This window comes from Triticum aestivum, chromosome 6B (assembly GCF_018294505.1).
Source record: "Triticum aestivum cultivar Chinese Spring chromosome 6B, IWGSC CS RefSeq v2.1, whole genome shotgun sequence".
NCBI lineage: Eukaryota > Viridiplantae > Streptophyta > Magnoliopsida > Poales > Poaceae > Triticum > Triticum aestivum.
In genome coordinates this window covers 174983157-175003231 of record NC_057810.1, presented here as the reverse complement: position 1 = coordinate 175003231, position 20075 = coordinate 174983157, and positions in this window count along the sequence as shown.

The following is a 20075-nucleotide window of genomic DNA, read 5'->3' as shown; positions in this document are numbered from 1 at the left end:
AGGTTTAACACCAATATAAATAAAGAATAAGTTCATTACAGTACCTTAAAGTGATGGTTTGTTTTCTTGTACTAACGGAGCTCATGAGATTTTCTGTTGAGTTTTGTGTGGTTGATGTTTCCAAGTTTTGGGTAAAGATTTGATGGACTATGGAATAAGGAGTGGCAAGAGCCTAAGCTTGGGTATGACCAAGGCACCCCAAGGTAATATTCAAGGACAACCAAGAGCCTAAGCTTGGGGATGCCCCGTAAGGCATCCCCTCTTTAGTCTTTATTCATCGGTAACTTTACTTGGAGCTATATTTTTATTCACCACATGATATGTGTTTTGCTTGGAGCATCATTTTCTTTTGCTAGTATTTTCTTGATGTTATTTATAATAATGTTTTACATCTATATTTTCAATAAAAATGTCAAGGATAGCCTTTACCATGCTTATTTCGCAAGTATATATGTTGCTGTTTCAAAACAGAAAGTTTACCGCTGTTGCAAAAATTTCCTAGAAAAGCCGGAGAGTGATATAATGTTGAATCTTTTTGAATATTTAGCTCTGATAAATATTCTACAGTGTAGTATTTTTATTACAGTTTTTGGAGTTAGGGAAGTATGATGAATCTTGCATTCTTGACAGACTATACTGTTTTGGCAGATTGCTGTTATGTTTGCATTGTTTGCATATGTTTGCTTGTTTAATGATTCTATTTGAGGATAGGAGTATTAAATATGCAGAGACATTTAGTATGAAATTTTGAATAATAATGTCAGTAATTTTTTACAGTATAAAATGATAAGGTTATTGCATTGTTTTATACTAACTTATCTCACGAGTTCTTGTTGAGTTATGTGTGGATGAAGTCTTTGAGATTTAGGGAAACCGTGATATAAAAGGAATTGAGGAGACACAAAAGCTCAAGATTGGGGATGCCCAAGGAACCCAAAGATAATATTTCAAGAAGTCTCAAGTATCTAAGCTTGGGGATGCCCCGGTAGGCATCCCACCTTTCTTCTTCAACAATTAACGGTTAGTATTGGTTGAACCTAAGTTTTTGCTTCTTCACATGAGTCGTGCTATCTTTGAAATGTCATTTTGTTTTGCTTTGCTTGCTGCTTGAATAAAATACCAAGATCTGAAATTCTTAAATGAGAGAGAGTCTTCACATAGCTACATAATTATTTAACTACTCATTGATCTTCACTTATATCCTTTTGGAGTAGTTTGTCATTTACTCCTGTGCTTCACTTATATCCTATGAGTAAATGGTTGAATGAGTTGAATGTCATAAATCTGAAATTATATATGTTTCATATGCTTACCCCGTTGGGAGTAATGACTTCACATCTAAGAAGTAGAGGTAGTAAATTTATTGAAGGTTGGCAAGCATTGTATTGGTCACTTGAACAACTCATGAAAGAATATTGAAGGAAGAGAGATTTCACATATAAATATACTATCTTGGACATCTTCTATGATTGTGAGCCCCATTAATTATTTTCAAACCTGAGCAAATTAGTTGAAATTGGACAAGCAAGACAACATAATGAGTTATGCTTGGGTATATTTGTATAGAAGTTATATTGTTATAGATCCTCCAACATGTGGTGCTTGCTTTTTAGAATCCTTTGCTAGCCAAAATATCTGTACTAAGCGGGAATACTGCTTGTGCATCCAAATTCCTTGAACCAAGTTTCTTCCATGAGTGTCCACCATACCTACCTATATGCGGTATTTACCTGCCGTTCCAAGTAAATTTGCATGTGCCAAACTCTAAACATTCAAATAATAATTTGTTTTGTATGCCTGAATCGCTCATGTAGCAACTAGGGGCTGCCAGTATCTTCCATGCTAGGTGGGTTATTCTCACGATGAGTGGACTCCGCTCATCATTCACGAGAAAAATGACTAGTAACTGGGATGCCCAGTCCCATGATCAAAAGATCAAAATCAAATCAAAATAATTGCAAACAAAAACTCCCCCAGGATTGATGTTAGTTGGAGGCACACGTTGTTTCGGGCAAGCCATGGATTGATGATTGTTGGTGGAGGGGGACTAAAAACTTTACCATTCTGTTTGGGAACCGCCTATAATGTATGTAGTATGGAAGATATTGGGAAATCTTGGTTGTTATGTTGACAATGAGATCATACCTCTCAAAATTATTTTCATCTCTATTTCAAAATCGAGCTTTGGCACCTCTGTAAATCCTTGCTTCCCTTTGCGAAGGGCCTATCTTTTACTTTTATGCAAGAGTCAGTAGTATTCCTTCTCATTCCAACCTACTCTTTAGTTGGCAAGCATCATGTGATGGGGAAAGATCTAAGCATATATGGCCATGCAAATATATTTGATCATGAATTATTATTGTTGACAATTGAGAAACAGTATAATGAGGCACCACAGTGATTTGAACTTCTTAGCCGTTGATGATGCACATGAACGTACCAGATCCATCTGCCATCCTGCAAATCGCTTTTGCCCCTCATTCGTTGCCTTTACGGGTGACTTCGCACTAAATGGCCAACCCAACTTAGCAGGGATGCTGCTCCGCAGACTGATCCAACTGTCTTCAGGTGATCTGGGCTAACAAGGGGGTAACACCAAGCGCTTTTAATGATTCACCGGGCCCAACAACCGCTGATAGCAATCTTTTATTCAGTGGAGTCTGCTACGTTAGTCCAGTCTGCCTATTCACGCTAAAATGATCTGTTTGCGATTTGTGTGCTTGCTTGCAATTGTAGTGGTCAAGTCTATTAGTATTGTGGGAAGAAGGATTGAATGCATAATGTTGCGTCATAGGATGCATCTTCCCTCCCCCAACTTTTAGACTTTACACCATTTTGAGCCCTCTAAAATACTACATATATCTAAAAAGAGAAAGAAAATGGACGCAGAGTTTCTTAGCCCGAGCACAAATTAGCTCAGGTGAACAGTAAATTTCAAAAAAAAAATCAAAACAATGTGATTTTTTTTGTTACATACATTGTCAAACGTTTTACGTGCTTCCAAAAATTCGTCATGGAATCACATTCCTGTAAAGCATATGTTTTTTTATTTTACTGTTCACCGAGCTCATTTGAGCTTGGAATCATAAGGAACAAGATCTACTTCTCTGGAGATTCAAAACAAGGGTTGAATGCACATGCTCTTGGATAAACAGTAATTTCACAAAAAGTAGAAATAAAAAATACATATACTTCTCTCTTTTGCAACAAACATGTCCATGTCCTAACTTTGTGTGAATGTTTGTGTAGAAATATCATTTGTGTTAATGGTAAACCACCTTCGTACTTACTATTGTGGTATGTTCATGCTCAACTTATTGTTTCGAAAAGAACTTTGTGGAAAAGGATTCAAACATTCAAATTTTCAAACCTCCTCCACTGCCTCGGTCTTTCTCCATAAATCCGAAAAATCATTTTATTCATTTTAGGCCAATCCACTCATGTTTATTGCATGTACACTGAATATATGGGAAGATCACATTTGATAAAATTCTAGGTTCATTCAAATTTGTCAAATATTTGTACCGTGCTTTCGTCAACGTAGACGGGCGTGGCAACACACGCTTTTATGTTCTAGTTATCTATATGGTAAGTGAGTTGGGAGGTGAAACACTAAGCCCCTATCTTTCTCTGTGTTCGATGGATGCTATTGTTCTAAGAATATGCTTTGAGTGGTAGCAATCATGGAAGACTATATGATAGTTGAGTATGTGGAGTTTGCTAAATCAAAGCTCTAACATAGACCCTTCCTCAAAATAAGATGAATTGTAATTGTTTGGTGACTGAGAATGAAGTTTGCTAGTTTTCAAGAAAGTTTATGGTCTATGCTTTAACATGTGAATAGCTTGTTACTTGATCTTGAGAAGTTTTATGAGATGAACTACTGTTATGACATATAATCATGCTAGAAAAGGTGATTGAAATTATCATTGATCAAACTTGTGCACCTGTTAGCATTCACACTTCATAAATTCTTTCTTTTATCATTTACCTACTCGAGGACGAGCAGGAATTAAGCTTGGGGATGCTGATACGTCTCCAACGTATCTATAATTTATGAAGCATTCATGCTATTATATTATCTGTTTTGGATGTTTACGGGCTTTATTATACACTTTTATATTATTTTTGGGACTAACCTATTAACCGGAGGCCCAACCCATATTGCTGTTTTCTTGCCTATTTTAGTGTTTCGAAGAAAAGGAATATCAAACGGAGTCCAAACGGAATGAAACCTTCGGGAGCGTGATTTTTGGAACGAACGTGACCCAGGAGACGTGGAGCTGAAGTCAGAGAAGCTTCGAGGAGGCTACGAGGTAGGGGGCGCGCCCACTGAGGGAGTCCTGGATAAGGGGGTATCCGGACAGCTGGACTATGCACTTTGGCCGGACTGTTGGACTATGAAGATACAAGATTGAAGACTTTGTCCCGTGTCCGGATGGGACTCTCCTTGGTGTGGAAGGAAATCTTGGCGATTCGGATGTAGATCTCCTTCTCTGTAACTGACTTTGTGTAACCCTAGCCCCCTCCGGTGTCTATATAACCCGGAGGGTTTAGTCCGTAGGACACAACAACAATCATACCATAGGCTAGCTTCTAGGGTTTAGCCTCTACGACCTCGTGGTAGATCAACTCTTGTAATACTCATATCATCAAGATCAATCAAGCAGGAAGTAGGGTATTACCTCCATCGAGAGGGCCCGAGCCTGGGTAAACATCATGTCCCCAGTCTCCTGTTACCATTAGCCTTAGATGCACAGTTCGGGACCCCCAACCCGAGATCCGCCGGTTTTGACACCGACATTGGTGCTTTCATTGAGAGTTCCTGTGTGTCGTCGCTGTAAGGCTCGATGGCTCCCCCACCTTCTTAAACGCCGTCCTGGGTGAGACTTTTCTCCTTGGACAGATCTTCGTGTTCGGCGGCTTCGCACTATGGGCCAACTCACTTGGCCATCTGGAACAGATCGATAGCTACGCCCCGGGCCATCAGGTCAGGTTTGGAAACCTAAACTACACTGCCGACATCCGCGGAGACTTGATCTTCGACGGATTCGGGCCTGTGTCAGGAGCGCTGAACAATCACGACGCGCATGACCTAGATCTGCCATCGGACAATATTCCGAACATCGCGCCTGCCACAGCTCCGGACTTCGTTCCAGAGTAGATTGTGCCTTCTGAGGATGGGTGGATGGACCCCGCCCCGGAGGCCGCACACTCATTGGCGTTGTAATCGAACACAGACTCCGCTCCTAAGGAGATCTGTGTCTCTGGACCCCCGGACTTGTTTTCGGTCGTGGGTTCCGGACCGCGTGCATCCATGCCCATCGAATCTGATTGGGCCCCAATCATGGAGTTCACTGCCGCGGATATCTCTCAGCACTCGCCCTTCGGAGACGTGCTAAATTCATTGAGGTCTCTGTCTCTATCAGAAGACTCCTGACCGAACTATGTCCGGCTTGAGTGGAAAGCAGGCAGCGAAGAAATTCGTTACCCACCCAGCACCCACTTAATAGCCACTATCGATGATTTGACCGACGTGCTTAACTTCGACTCCAAAGACATCGACGGTATAGATGACGATGCTGGAGAAGAACAAGAACCACCACCCACAGGGCACTGGACAACCACATCCTCATATGATATATATATGGTGGACACCCCCAAAGAGAACAATGGCGATGAGGCTACAGAAGATAACCCCTCAGGGAGGAAATCAAAACACGGGCGTCATCGGCGCCGCTCTAAGCCCCGCCACAGCAATATCGGCATAGGAGACGAAAACAATCCGGTTGCTGCCGAAGGTGAATACAACCCCGATCAGCCTGCCTTTTAACAGGCCGAATAGGAGCACGGGCAGGTCAGCCCAGATGAACATGGAACAAACGAATACTTGGAGGACGATAACTATATGCCTCCCTCCGAAGATGAGGTGAGCCTTGGCGACGACGAATTCGGCATACCGGAGGATCCCATAGAGTAGGAGCGCTTCAAGCGCCGGCTTATAGCCACTGCAAGAAGCCTGAAAAAGAAGCAGCAGCAGCTCCAAGCTGATCAAGATCTGCTCGCAGACAGATGGACCGAGGTCCTGGCGGCCGAGGAATACGGACTCGAGCTCCCCATCTGGGGATACCCAAAGCACAAATCACTAGAAGAAGAGGCCGAAGAGCCTGAACTTCCAGCACAAGATGAGGCTGACCGGCCACCTCGTGGCCGGGATAAAACGACGTACCAGCCCGCACTCCCACGCCGGTTCACTACGGCCCGGGGCAACATGCAGGACCTGCGAGACACATTGGAAAACAATGCAGGACAACCAAGATCGATCTACAGATCACGAGGGTGCACAACAACAGATGACGATGATCGTCATGCCGGATACACTAATAATAAATCCGACCGGGCCGAACATAACCGGCCAGACCTAGTCGGACTGCGTCGTGACATAGCCCGACATAGAGGCGCCGCACACCCCCTCTGCTTCACTGATGAAGTAATGGAACATGAATTCCTAGAAGGGTTTAAACCTGTCAACATCGAGTCATACGATGGCACAACAGACCCCGCGGTGTGGATCAAAGATTTCCTTCTCCACATTCACATGGCTCGCGGTGATGACCTACATGCCATCAAGTATCTCCCACTCAAGCTTAAAGGGCGAGCCAGACATTGGCTAGCCTGCCAGCAAACTCCATTGGCAGTTGGGAAAATCTTGAGGATGCATTCCTCGATAACTTCCAGGGCACCTACATGCGACCACCGGATGCTGATGACTTAAGTCACATTACCCAACAGCCCCGTGAGTCAGCCAGGAAATTCTGGACTCGGTTCCTAACTAAAAAGAACCAAATTGTCAACTGTCCGGACGCCGAGGCCCTGGCGGCCTTTAAACATAATATCCGCGACGAGTGGCTTGCCCGACACCTCGGCCAAGAAAAACCAAAGTCCATGGTGGCCCTCATGACACTAATGACCCCCTTTTGCGCGGGCGAGGACAGCTGACTGGCTCGCAGTAACACCGCGCTAGGAAACTCTGGCACTTCAGATATCCGCGACAATAACGGAAAGCCACGGCGCAATAGACACAAGCGTCGGAACAATGGCGACAATGTCGAAGATACGACAGTCAATGCCGGATTCAGCAACTCCAAATCCGGTCAGCGGAAGAAGCCATTTAAAAGAAACAATCCGGGATCGTCCAGTCTGGACCGCATACTCGACCGCTCATGCCAGATCCACGACACCCCAGATAAACCAGCCAATCACACTAACAGAAATTGCTGGGTGTTCAAACAGGCCGGCAAGATAAATGTCAAGAACAAGGACAAGGGGCTGCACAGCGATGATGACGAGGAGCCCCGGTGTCCGAACACTGGGGGACATAAGAAATCCCCCCCCCCAGGTGAAAATGGTAAACATGATCTATGCCACTCACATCCCCAAATGGGAGCGAAAGCGTGCACTCAGGGACGTCTATGCGATGGAGCCCGTCGCCCCAAAGTTCAACCCATGGTCATCCTGCCCGATCACCTTTGATCGTAGGGACCATCCCACCAGCATCCGTCACGGCGGCTCAGCCGCATTGGTCCTTGACCCAATCATCAACGGATTCCATCGCACGCGAGTCCTCATGGATGGTGGTAGTAGCCTGAACCTGCTCTATCAGGACACAGTGCGCAAAATGGGCATAGATCCCTCACGGATCAAGACAACCAAAGCCACCTTTAAAGGTGTAATTCCAGGGGTAGAGGCCCGTTGTACGGGCTCAATTACACTAGAAGTGGTCTTCGGATCTCCAGATAATTTCCGAAGCGAGGAGTTAATCTTCGACATCGTCCGTTTCCGTAGTGGCTATCATGCACTACTAGGACGAACTGCGTTCGCTCGATTCAATGCGGTACCGCACTACGCATACCTCAAGCTCAAAATGCCAGGACCCCGCAGGGTTATAACAGTCAACGGAAAAACAGACTGCTTCCTCCGTACGGAAGAGCATACTGCAGCCCTGGCGGCCGAAGTACAAAGAAACATTCTTCGACAAACAGCCTATTCGGCAACAACAACCCCGAGCACTGTCAAGCAAGTCCGGAGCACCCTGCAGCAGGATGGTCAGGCGCGCCAAGAGCTCGATTAGCAATTCGGCCTCCGCAATAGCCCCACTGAGGAGGCATTTGTGCCACGCGTACACAACTACACACTCAAAATACCATGGGCATATGCGGAGGCAAGTCGACGATGCAGCTCACAGTGCGGTTCATCCCCCACAAGGCCCGCACATCCTTCAACTTCCTTTCTTTTCAGGACCCCACTTTCGGGTAGCCCCTTCAGAGAACCGGACTATTGGACTCATCACTGAGGGGAACACCAAGGAGGCAAGAGGCTTTGCACACAAGGGAATACCCAGGTGGTCTCTTTCAATGATCGTTATACCTGTTTTTACATACCCGCATGCAGCCTGCCCTTGGATAGGACATGTCAAATAGTCCTATTTTTCTCTTCTTAATGCATTAATTGTACACATACGACTTGCCGTATTATCTAAATAACAATGGAAATAGTATACATCGTCAGCTTCTTATTACTATCTTCATATTTTCCCTTGAATATTTATTCAATGTTGGATCAGAACACTTTCGTACGATCCGTGCACCGGGGGCTTTCTATTGAGCCCCATAATATGGCAATAAAAGTCCGAACACTTTCGACAGTGCGGCACCCCGAACTTATAGCATTATATGCATCAGCTCCGAATCATGTCTTGGGTCAATAGTTGGGCTAGCCCGGCTCCCTTGTTTTGGTACCTTATGTTCCGTTACATCGGCTAAGGTAGCGCAGGGAGAACTACTGTGATTGTGTCCCGGTTCTTTCGGACAAGCACCTCAGTAGAGAAAGCCGAAAACTGACCGTCATGATGCGGCGAGAGCTGGTCGCTGTTCGCGAGGTACTAAATCCTTAAAGATTTTTTCTGCTTAAGGCGAGGAATTGGCCTTGCCCGATTTAGGCGTGTATAGTGCCCCAGTTTGGCCTTCCGAATACTAGAGGCTTCACCAAAATTTAAAATTACAGATTTCTATGGCCAAGTGAGAGTTATAAAGCCGAATAGTCCGATTGCCTTGTTCGCTGCGCTAAACACCTCCTTAAAGGACCAGCAATTTGGATAAAGAGTGTTTGAGTTTTCCACGAACACCCCAGTACTAGTTACAAGGGGGCGGAAGCCGATGACTGGCCTACTTTCAGATTTTGATAAACGGCCGCAGAGAAGGTAATATTTTAAATCAAACAAAGCGTTATATAGCGCAAACAAACTCGTTCTCATATTACACAGACGACATGAGTACATTCACTCAAAGATTATGTTCTTGGCACATTCATTTGCCACAAGATGAGCGCCTTTCATAATGCCATCATAATATTTTTCGGGGTAGCGATGCTCCTTACCCTCCGGGGGTCCATCCTTCACGAGCTTCTTAGCATCCAGTTTGGCCCAATGCATCTTCGCGCGGGCAAAGGCCCGTCGGGCACCCTCAATACAAACGGACTGCTTGATAACTTCTAGCCGTGGACAGGCATGCACCATCCGCTTTACCAGGCCAAAATAGCTGCCGGGTAGGGGCTTGCTAGGCCCCATCCGGACTATGAGGTCCTTCATGGCCAGTTCAGCCGCATTGTGGAGTTCGACCAATTGCTTCAGTTGGTCACTTAGAGGCATTGGGTGTTCGGCTCCAGTGTATTGGGACCAGAACAGCTTCTCTGTTAAGCTCCCCCCTTCAGCATAATAGAACTTTGCGGCATTCGAAATGCTGCATGGCAGATCTGCGAATGCCCCTGGAGAGCTCTGAATTCGTGTAAGTAAAAGAAATGACTCCTCCACATGCTTGCTTTGCATAAAAAAATGCCTTACCCTCCGCTATCTTCTTGGCCACCTGGATTTCCTGGAGGGCCTTTTGGGCTTCGGCCTTGGCATCTGTCACGCTCTGGAGGGCCTTCTCAAGCTCAGACTCCTGCGTCTTAAAGTCATGCTCCAAGGACTCGATTTCTTGCCGAGCTCCTGTCGCTCTTGCTGTACCTCTCCCACCCGAGCATCTTGCTTTTCGCGCTCGGTGCGCTCCGTAGCCGCCTTGGATTCGGCCGCGGATAACACTTTCTTAAGGGCCGCCACTTCGGTCTTGGTCCCTATTTAAAATCATGATGCTTTTTGTTAGCATCATCCATTTTTTTCCTCTATATGACACACGGACAGGGTTTCACTTACCTTTGTTCTCCTCGAGCTACCTCTTCACGAGGCCGAGCTCTTCTTTGGCCTGCCCCTTGTCGTGCTTCAGTCCGGCAACCTCAGCTGTGCGCGCGACGGCAGTCAGCAGGAATGCCTGCTTGTTAACATAGACAAGTACCATTAGCTTCCTGTGGTCTTTTAGTTGACCCTCCGTTTGGCTTTTCCTTCCGAACACCAAACAGAGTTTCAGGGGCTACTGTCTATTGGGTGATATTTCCTCACACTTTTTTACTTACCTCAAAGCCTGTTAGCAGGCTGGTGCAGGCTTCGGTCAATCCGCTCTTGGCGAACCGAACCTTCTCAATTACCGTACTCATAAGAGTACGGTGCTCATCGTCAATGGAAGCGCCTGGAAGCACTTCCAACAAATTGTCCGATGCCTCCGGCTGGGTGGAGGTTGTCGGCACGGCCGGCTCGCCCTCCTTCGCGAAGGGCTGCCTACTGGAATCCGGAGCCTTTGGAGGCTCCGGCGTAGTAACCGACTAGGAGCCAGATTTGTTGTGGCTCATGTCAGCATAATCCATGGGGGTCTTACCCCCCATGTGTCCGGCGCCTGGGATTTTTCCATGGGGGACCTCCAGGACGACCGCCCCCTGCTCTTGTATCCTTTGGGACAGCACCTCGGTGTCATCCGTGGGTCGTGGGGAGGTGGCCGTCGGGAGTGAATCATTGATCATCTTCGACTCACTCAAGGACCCCTCCGAAGAGGATACCCCGAGGTTGGACTTGGCCGGACTGCATATACGAGTTCGGCATTATTACAAACCATGAAGATGAAGCCGAACGAAATACAACAGAGTGCGGATACTTACGACCTCGCCCGGGGCTTGTCCCTGGGTAGTCACTCCTCCTTGCTGTACGCGGCGGTAGTGGAGTGGTCCGGACGGGGCACCTTTCCCTTCTTCGGCGTCCCAGCCTCCCCTGACGGGGATACCTTCCTTTTCTTCTCCTCCCCAGTGTGGGGAGGGGGCATTTCCTCATGTGTCCCCCCGTCTCCGTGAGGGGAATCTTCCTCGTCATCCTCGGATGACGAGTCTATCACGGCCTTGCGCCGGAGACCTTTTTTGGTTCCCGCGGCCGCCTTCTTGGAGCCTTCGGCCCCCTCAGTTCGGGAGGCCTTCCTCTTTCTCTCCTCCCCTTCATGGGAGGAGTGTGCCTCGTCATCCTCTGGCGAGGCGTCTAATGCGGCTTCGCGCCGGAGACCCTTCTTGGTCCCCGTAGCCTTCTTTTCGGCCTTTTTCTCTGGCACCTTGTAAGGCGCCGGAACTAGCTTCTCCGTTAGGAGCGCGTCTGCTGGATCCTCAGGCAGCGGAGCTGTGCAGTCAATCCACTCCGCCATCTCCACCCAATCCTGTTTGGTCAGCATGGTGACTTAAGAATCCTCCCACGAATGTATTAGGGAAGGAACATCTTGTGATAGTCAAAGGACTTACCGGATTGGCAAGGCGCTTTGCGCTGAGTCCACGGTCCTCGGAAAGGGGGGGAGGAACTTCGAACAATACCCTCCAGACGTCTTTGTGCATCGTGTCGAAGAGTTCCAGCAACATCTAGTGTTTGGCCGGATTGAACTCCCACATATCGAATGCCCGTCTTTGGCACGGGAGAATCCGGCGAATGAGCATGACCTGGACCATGTTGACAAGCTTGATCTTCTTGTCCCTCATACTTTTGATGCAGGTCTCGAGTCCGGTCAGCTCCGTGGGTTCTCCCCAGGCCAGGCCCTTCTTTTCCCAAGAAGTGAGCCGCATGGGGATTCCGGATCTGAATTTGGGGGCCGCCACCCAGTTGGCATCGCGCGGCTCGGTGATGTAGAACCACCCTGATTGCCACCCTTTCATGGTCTCCACGAAGGAGCCGTCAAGCCATGTAACATTGGGCATTCTGCCCACCATGGCGCCTCCGCACTCCGCCTGTTGGCCGCTCACGATCTTCGGCTTCACGCAGAAGATTTGCATCCACAGGCCAAAGTGAGGCTTGATGCGGAGGAAGGCCTCGCACACGATGATGAACGCCGAGATGTTGAGGATCAAATTTGGGGCTAGATCGTGAAAATCTAGCCCGTAGTAATACATGAGCCCGCGGACAAACGCATGGAGTGGAAATCCTAGTCCGCGGACGAAATGAGGGAGAAATAATACTCTCTCCCGAGACTTTGGGGTGGGGGTGATCTGTCCCTCTGTCGGAAGCCTGTGCGCGACGCTCGCTGCCAGGTATCCGACCGCCCGAAGCTTGGTAATGTCCTCCTCTGTGACAGAGGAGGCCATTCACTTGCCTCCCACTCCGGACATGCTGCGGTCCTACGGAGAAGTAGAGAACTTGGGCACTGGGGCTCGAGAGTGCGAGAACGGATGAGCGAAGGAGGAAGAAGGCGTGGGTGAAAACGGGAGATCCTTGTCCCTTTATAAAGGTGGTACAGAATGTGTGCCTCCCCACTTGCCTCTCGAAATCACTTATTTTCCAAGTGCCTCGATTGATGGCGCTGGTTGGGTTACCCATACCCGTATTGATGGAGATCCTGCGATAAGGGGACATGATCTCTGCTTTGACAAGATGTGCCAAAGAAACCGCCTCGCGATGTGTGCGGGAGCTGGTTGTGAAAAAATGGCTTGGATAAAAGCCGGGCTGTGGCGTGTTGCCATGCTACGAAGAGCTGTCAGCAGATTAGATTCATGGACTATTATTCTCTCTACGGTGGTATATGAAATTTGTCTTGCAGAGCCGGACACATTCCTTGTGTTCGGAATTTATCTTGGAGTATTCGGAGATGGAACCTGCCTCGCAATGCCGAAGACAATCTACGCGCCGGACTCGTCATCATTGAAGCCTGGTTCAGGGGCTACTGAGGGAGTCCTGGATAAGGGGGTATCCGGACAGCCGGACTATGCTCTTTGGCCGGACTGTTGGACTATGAAGATACAAGATTGAAGACTTCGTACCGTGTCCGGATGGGACTCTCCTTGGCGTGGAAGGCAAGCTTGGCGATTCGGATGTAGATCTCCTTCTCTGTAACTGACTCTGTGTAACCCTAGCCCCCCTCCGGTGTCTATATAAACCGGAGGGTTTAGTCCGTAGGACACAACAACAATTATACCATAGGCTAGCTTCTAGGGTTTAGCCTCTATGATCTCGTGGTACATCAACTCTTGTAATACTTGTCGGTGTTCTGGGAACAGGGGTCCCCAGACTTGCCTGCCTGCGGCCTGCAGCGTGGCTCAAGGAGTGGCCTAGTATGGCCCATCTTCATCAACTCAAGCTCAAGACCCTCGCGAGGGGCCAAGCCTCGTGGGGCGGACGACAGGAAGCTTCCTCGGGAGTAGCCTCGTCAGGCTGGCTCACAAGGAGGCGGAGAGATCAAGGCAGGGGTGCCTCGTGAGGTGCCCGTGACGCAAGCCATGACGATCGAGGCCAGGCGGGCGCCGACCTGCGCAATGTCCTTGTTTCCCCTTTGGTGCAAAGGGAACAAGCACATGCCAAGGCATCAGGAAAAGGCTACCATTTCAGTGCAACAAGACCAAGACCAGCGGAACGGCAGGATGGAGGTCACCGTGGAGCCCAGGACGGCGTCATCGTCAGAGTCTTTGGCAGGCGAGGACCAACTTTAGTTAGGATAAGTGTACTAGATGTTCCCCTTCAAAATGGCCAATTGTTGGCGCCCTTCCTGCTCAATATTTGGGAAGAGGACCAGGCCTCTTACACTATAAATAGGGCTAGCCACCATAGTATAGAGGCATCTGGAATCGGCCCCTCCAAAGGGACAACACCACCACAAGAACATCCCTTACGAGGCTGTTCTACCCTTGTATTGTTCATCATCATCCCCAGAGGCAATCCACCACACCACACACTGGAGTAGGGTATTACACCACAATGGTGGCCTGAACCAGTATAAACCTTGCGTCCCTTGTGTTCTTCACGTGTAGCCTAGATCTTTTGCGAGGTCACGAGACGCGAGTTGGTAGAGGAGAGATCCTCGTGTGCACCCCAGAGTTTGAACCTCAAGGGTCTGCCGGAACCCGAAATCCGAAATTTGGCGCGCCAGGTAGGGGTGCGCCGGAATCGCGTCTTCCGCCATCTTGCGTTTCATTGTCCGTCGCATCCATGTCTGATGCTCGTCGAGCCCGCGCAGAACGCCGGGCTGCCCTCGCGGCCCATGTCGCCCAGACGACCCCCGTCGGTGGGCCTTCCCGTCGTTCCCCGTCGCCTGACGCCCATGCCGCCACCGGCCCGGCGGGGAACGAGCAGCAGGCGTCATCTCTGCATCCCTCGGCACGGCGGGAAGGCCGCACCGCAACCCCGTTGTTGACTCCAGCAGGCTTGTCGTGGCCCGCCCGCCGCGCTCCTGCGGACGCGCATGCCGCGTTGCTCCTGGCACGAGAGCTCCTGCACTACCGTCCCATCGACGACCTCTACGACGAGTGGCTCGCTCGCATCACTGAGCTTGTCAGCGCCGCAGGGGGCTCCCCTGCACCATCCCTCTCGCTGCATAGCCCTCCATCCTACGCGGGCAACACAGCTCCAGAGGCGCCTCCGCCGCCTCCCCCTCAAGAAGGCACCCTGGCCCCAAGGCGCACAGCTCCTGGGCGGGACCCGCTGCATCGAGCACCCGCGCAGCAAGAAAAGAGCTGCCAAGAGATCCCTCGCCCTCAGAAAGGTGCTCGCGTGCTCCCTGCATCGGCACGTCATGACCGCGCTCCTGTTCCAGCTGAAAGCACAAGTGCTCCCTAGGTGGTTTTGGTAATTAATGTCAACATATCTCTTGTTGGACTAACACTTTTATCTAGTATGTTTCAGATAAGTTCAACTATGGAGTGGCATGGACTAAACGATGTGGAACTCCTTCAAGATGTTAAGGACAAAGGATTGGCTCAAGCTTCAAGATCAAGACTCTACATTTTATGTTTTAGTGATCCAAGATCACATTGAGTCTATAGGAAAACCCAATACTATCAAGAAGGGATGAGGTGTTGCTTAATGAGTTTCTTGCTCCACGATGCTTAGTGATATGCTCCAAAGCCCTCAACTACTTTCTCACATCCACATATGCTCTAAACCTAAAGTCAAACTCGGCCCCACCGATTCTTTCTATCCGGCGCCACCGAGTTTAGATGTCATAGCCACTGCCACAAACCCTAGGCAAATCAGTCTCACCAATAGGGATCTCGGTCTCACCAAGATGGGATTGTAATTTCTCTATGTATGTCCATTATCAAAATCGGTCTTACCGAGTTTGAGCAATCGGTACTACCGAGATTACAATGCAAACTCTCTGGTTAACTTATTACCAAAATCGGTCCCACCGAGTTTGAGTAATCGGTCCCACCGAGTTTGCCTGACCAACTCTCTGGTTAGCTTATTACCAAAATCGGTCTCACTGAGTTTGTGTAATCGGTATCACCGAGATTATGTTATGCCCTAACCCTAACCATATCGGTCCCACCGAAAACCCTAATGGTCACATTGTTTACTGAATCGGTCTGACTGAGTTTTTCAATTCGGTCCCACCGAGATTGGTAAATTGTGTGTAACGGTTAGATTTTGTGTGGAGGCTATATACACCCCTCCACCTCCTCTTCATTCGTGGAGAGAGCCATCAGAACAAACCTACACTTCCAGCATCCTATTTCTGAGGGAGAACTACCTACTCATGTGTTGAGGCCAAGGTATTCCATTCCTACCATATGAATCTTGATCCCTAGCCTTCCCCAAGTTGCTTTCCACTCAAATCTTCTTTCCACCAGATCCAAATCCTATGAGAGAGAGTTGAGTGTTGGGGAGACTATCATTTGAAGCACAAGAGCAAGGAGTTCATCATCAACACACCATTTGTTACTTCTTGGAGAGTGGTGTCTCCTAGATTGGCTAGGTGTCACTTGGGAGCCTCCGACAAGATTGTGGAGTTGAACCAAGGAGTTTGTAAGGGCAAGGAGATCGCCTACTTCGTGAACCGCTAGTGAGGCAAGTCCTTCGTGGGCGACGACCATGGTGGGATAGACAAGGTTGCTTGTTCGTGGCACCTTCTTGGGTGGAGCCCTTCGTGGACTTGCGCAACCATTACCCTTCGTGGGTTGAAGTCTCCATCAACGTGGATGTATGATAGCACCACCTATCGGAACCACGGCTCAAAAATCACCGTGTCTCCAAATTGCATTTGAAATCTCCAAACCCTTCCCTTTACATTCTTGCAAGTTGCATGCTTTACTTTCCGCTGCTCATATACTCTTTGCATGCTTGCTTGAATTGTGTGAAGATTGCTTGACTTGTGCTAAGATAGCTAAAATCTGCCAAAGACTAAAATTGGGAAAAGGCATAGTTTTTAATTGGTCAAGTAGTCTAATCACCCCCCTCTAGACTTACTTCTCAAGATCCTACAAGTGGTATCAGAGCATTGGTCTCCATTGCTTTGGTTTAATCACCATTGGAGGAAGATGGATGAGTCTACTTTGGGGAGTCTTAGACATAGAGTGCCTATACTTGATGGAGAGTATTTTCATGAGTGGAAAAATGAGATGCTTGTAATTTTCAATCAATATCATTTGAACAAGTACATTTCTAGTCCTTGTGCACCTTATGTTGATCCTATGCATCCTACCCTTGATGAGTCGATTGACATGATTAGAAATGTTAGAATTGTTAATCTTATCACTAGAGGCTTGTCTAGAAACTTGATTAGAAATCTGCCTACTCTTGAGTGTGCCTACACTATATGGAAGTTTCTTGAGGAACGATTTCCTAATTATTCCTTGAAAAATTCGGATGAAATTCTTCATAAGTCTATTGCCTTGAGTAAGATGAATTCCAATGATCCTATGTTTGGCAACTGTCTATTTGAACTTACAAATCTTATGCGTGCCAAAGGAAATGTTGGAATTATTAGCGATATTATTTCCGAAGCTACTAGACTTCATAGAGGAGATTATTGTCAAACTCATACTAATGAATCACTCTCACTAGGAATTGATCCACCACATGACGATGTTGAACATGGATACTATGATGAGGATGATGATGATGACTTTGATCTTGATGATGCGATGAGACACTTTGGTCTTATGGCAAATCTTCGGGGATATATGGCAGGAGGAAAGGAATGTGTCCTTGACAGTGCATGTACCGATCACATGACCGGAGATAAAGACATGTTTCGTGAGCTTGCTGAAAATGATGGTCCTCGAAAGTATGTCACTTTTGGTGACAACTCAAAGGGTAAGGTGGTTGGCCTCGGTAAGGTGGCCATCTCACATGATAGCTCCATTCAAAATGTTATGCTCGTTGAATCTCTTGGCTACAACTTACTTTCAGTATCTAGACTTGCTGATTTTGGTTTCAATGTCCTATTTACTGAAGTAGATTGCCAAGTGTTTCGTAGAGACAATCATAAAATGGTCTTTACCGGTATACGTAGAGGTGATCTTTACATTGTTGATTTCACTAAAACGGCTCCACCTAGAACTTGCTTCATTGCTAAATCCTCAAAAGGTTGGTTATGGCATAGACTACTAGGTCACATTGGCATGAGAAACCTTGACAAGCTTATTAAAGGGTATCATATCCTTGGTGTTAACGATGTCATATTTGATAAGGATAGACTTTGCAGTGCTTGTCAAGCAGGTAAACAGGTTGGAGGAAGGCATCCCGTGCAGAACATCATGACCACAAGGAGGCCACTTGAGCTACTTCACGTGGATCTCTTTGGTCCCAACGCTTACAAAAGTCTTGGTGGAAATTCTTTTGGTCTAGTTATATTTGATGATTTTTCAAGATTTATGTGGGTGTTCTTTCTCGATGACAAATCGCAGGTCCAAAAGATCTTCAAAAACTTCGCCAGGAAGGCTCAAAATCAGTTTGAAGTGAAGATCAAGAAGGTTCGCAGCGACAACGGAACGGAGTTCAAGAACGCAAATGTGGACACCTTTCTTGACGAAGAAGGTATTTCACATGAGTTCTTGGCTATGTACACACCTCAAGAAAATGGAGTTTTTGATAGGAAGAACCGGATGCTCATCGAAATGGCAAGAACGATGCTTGATGAGTACAAGACGCCGAAGCACTTTTGGGCAGAAGCAGTTGAGACAGCTTGTCATGCAACCAATCGCTTGTATCTTCACAAGCTACTCAGCAAGACGGCATACGAGCTTCTCACCGGTAACAAACCCCAAGTTGGATACTTTCGGATCAAAGTGCTACATTCTTGATAAGCATCGTCGTTCTAAATTTGCTCCTAAGTCTCATGAATGTTTCCTACTTGGTTATGGCTCAAACTCTCACACTTACCGTGTCTACAACAATTTCACCCGAAAGGTTGAAGAAACGGTAGATGCGAAGTTTGATGAATCTAATGGCTCACAAGTAGAGCAATTGCCAATTGATGTAGGAGACAAAGACCCCTCGGAAGCAATCCAAGACTTGTCTATTGGCAAGATTCGTCCAACGGAGGTGAAGGAGAGTACCTCGTCTGTTCAAGTGGAAGCTTCTACTTCACGACAAGGTGAACCAAGAGTTGATACGGAATCATCCACAAGTGGGACACACCAAGATGAAGAAAACGAGGAAGTACATCAAGAACATCAACAACCTCCTTCTCCACCACGACAAGAGAACGACAACGCGAATAATCAAGAAGGCCAAGAAGAAGAAGAACAAGATGAAGAAGATGTTCAACCAAGACCCAAGCAAAAGCTTTCACGAGTTCGAGCAAGAATTTCTAAAGACCATCCCGTCGAGCAAATCTACAATGATATCCAAACTGGGAGAATCACTCGCTCTAAAACTCGTTTAGCTAACTTTTGTGAAAACTATTCATTCATCTCTAGCATTGAACCTATGAAGGTCTAAGAAGCATTGGAAGATCCGGATTGGACAAATGCTATGCATGAAGAGCTACACAACTTTGAGAGAAATCAAGTTTGGACATTGGTTGAGAAGCCCGACAACAACCACAACATCATCGGTACCAAATGGGTGTTTCGCAACAAGCAAGATGAAGATGGACAAGTAGTTCACAACAAAGCACGTCTCGTTGCCCAAGGCTACACACAAGTCGAAGGTATGGACTATGGTGAGACTTATGCTCCCGTTGCTAGACTTGAATCCGTTTGCATCTTACTTGCCTATGCTAATCACCATGATATCACCTTGTACCAAATGGACATTAAAAGTGCTTTTCTAAATGGTGAAATAGAGGAGGAAGTTTATGTTAAGCAACCTCCCGGCTTTATCAATCCTAAGAAACCAAATCATGTCTATAAACTTCGCAAAGCTCTTTATGGTATTAAACAAGCTCCTAGAGCTTGGTATAAATGCTTAACCAAGTTCCTTATTGAAAAAGGCTTTGAAATTGGGAAAATTGATTCTTCACTTTTTACTAAAAGCGTTAATGGAGAATTATTTGGATACCAAATTTATGTTGATGATATTATATTTGGATCAACTAACCCTCATTTTAGTGAGAAGTTTGGAAAGCTACTGTCGGAGAAGTTTGAGATGTCTATGATGAGTGAACTCAAATTATTTCTTGGGTTGCAAATCAAGCAAACTAAGGAATGTACTTTTGTCTCTCAAACGAATTACACTAAGGACTTATTCAAGAAGTTCAATATGCAAGAATGCAAAGGTATGTCTACACCCATGCCTACTAGTGGACATCTTGATTTGACCAAAGATGGTGAACCGGTTGATCAAAAGGTTTATCGCTCTATGATTGGTTCATTGTTATACCTATGTGCTTCACGTCCCGATATTATGCTAAGTGTGTGCACGTGTGCACGATATCAAGCTGCTCCTAAAGAATGTCATCTTAAGGCCGTGA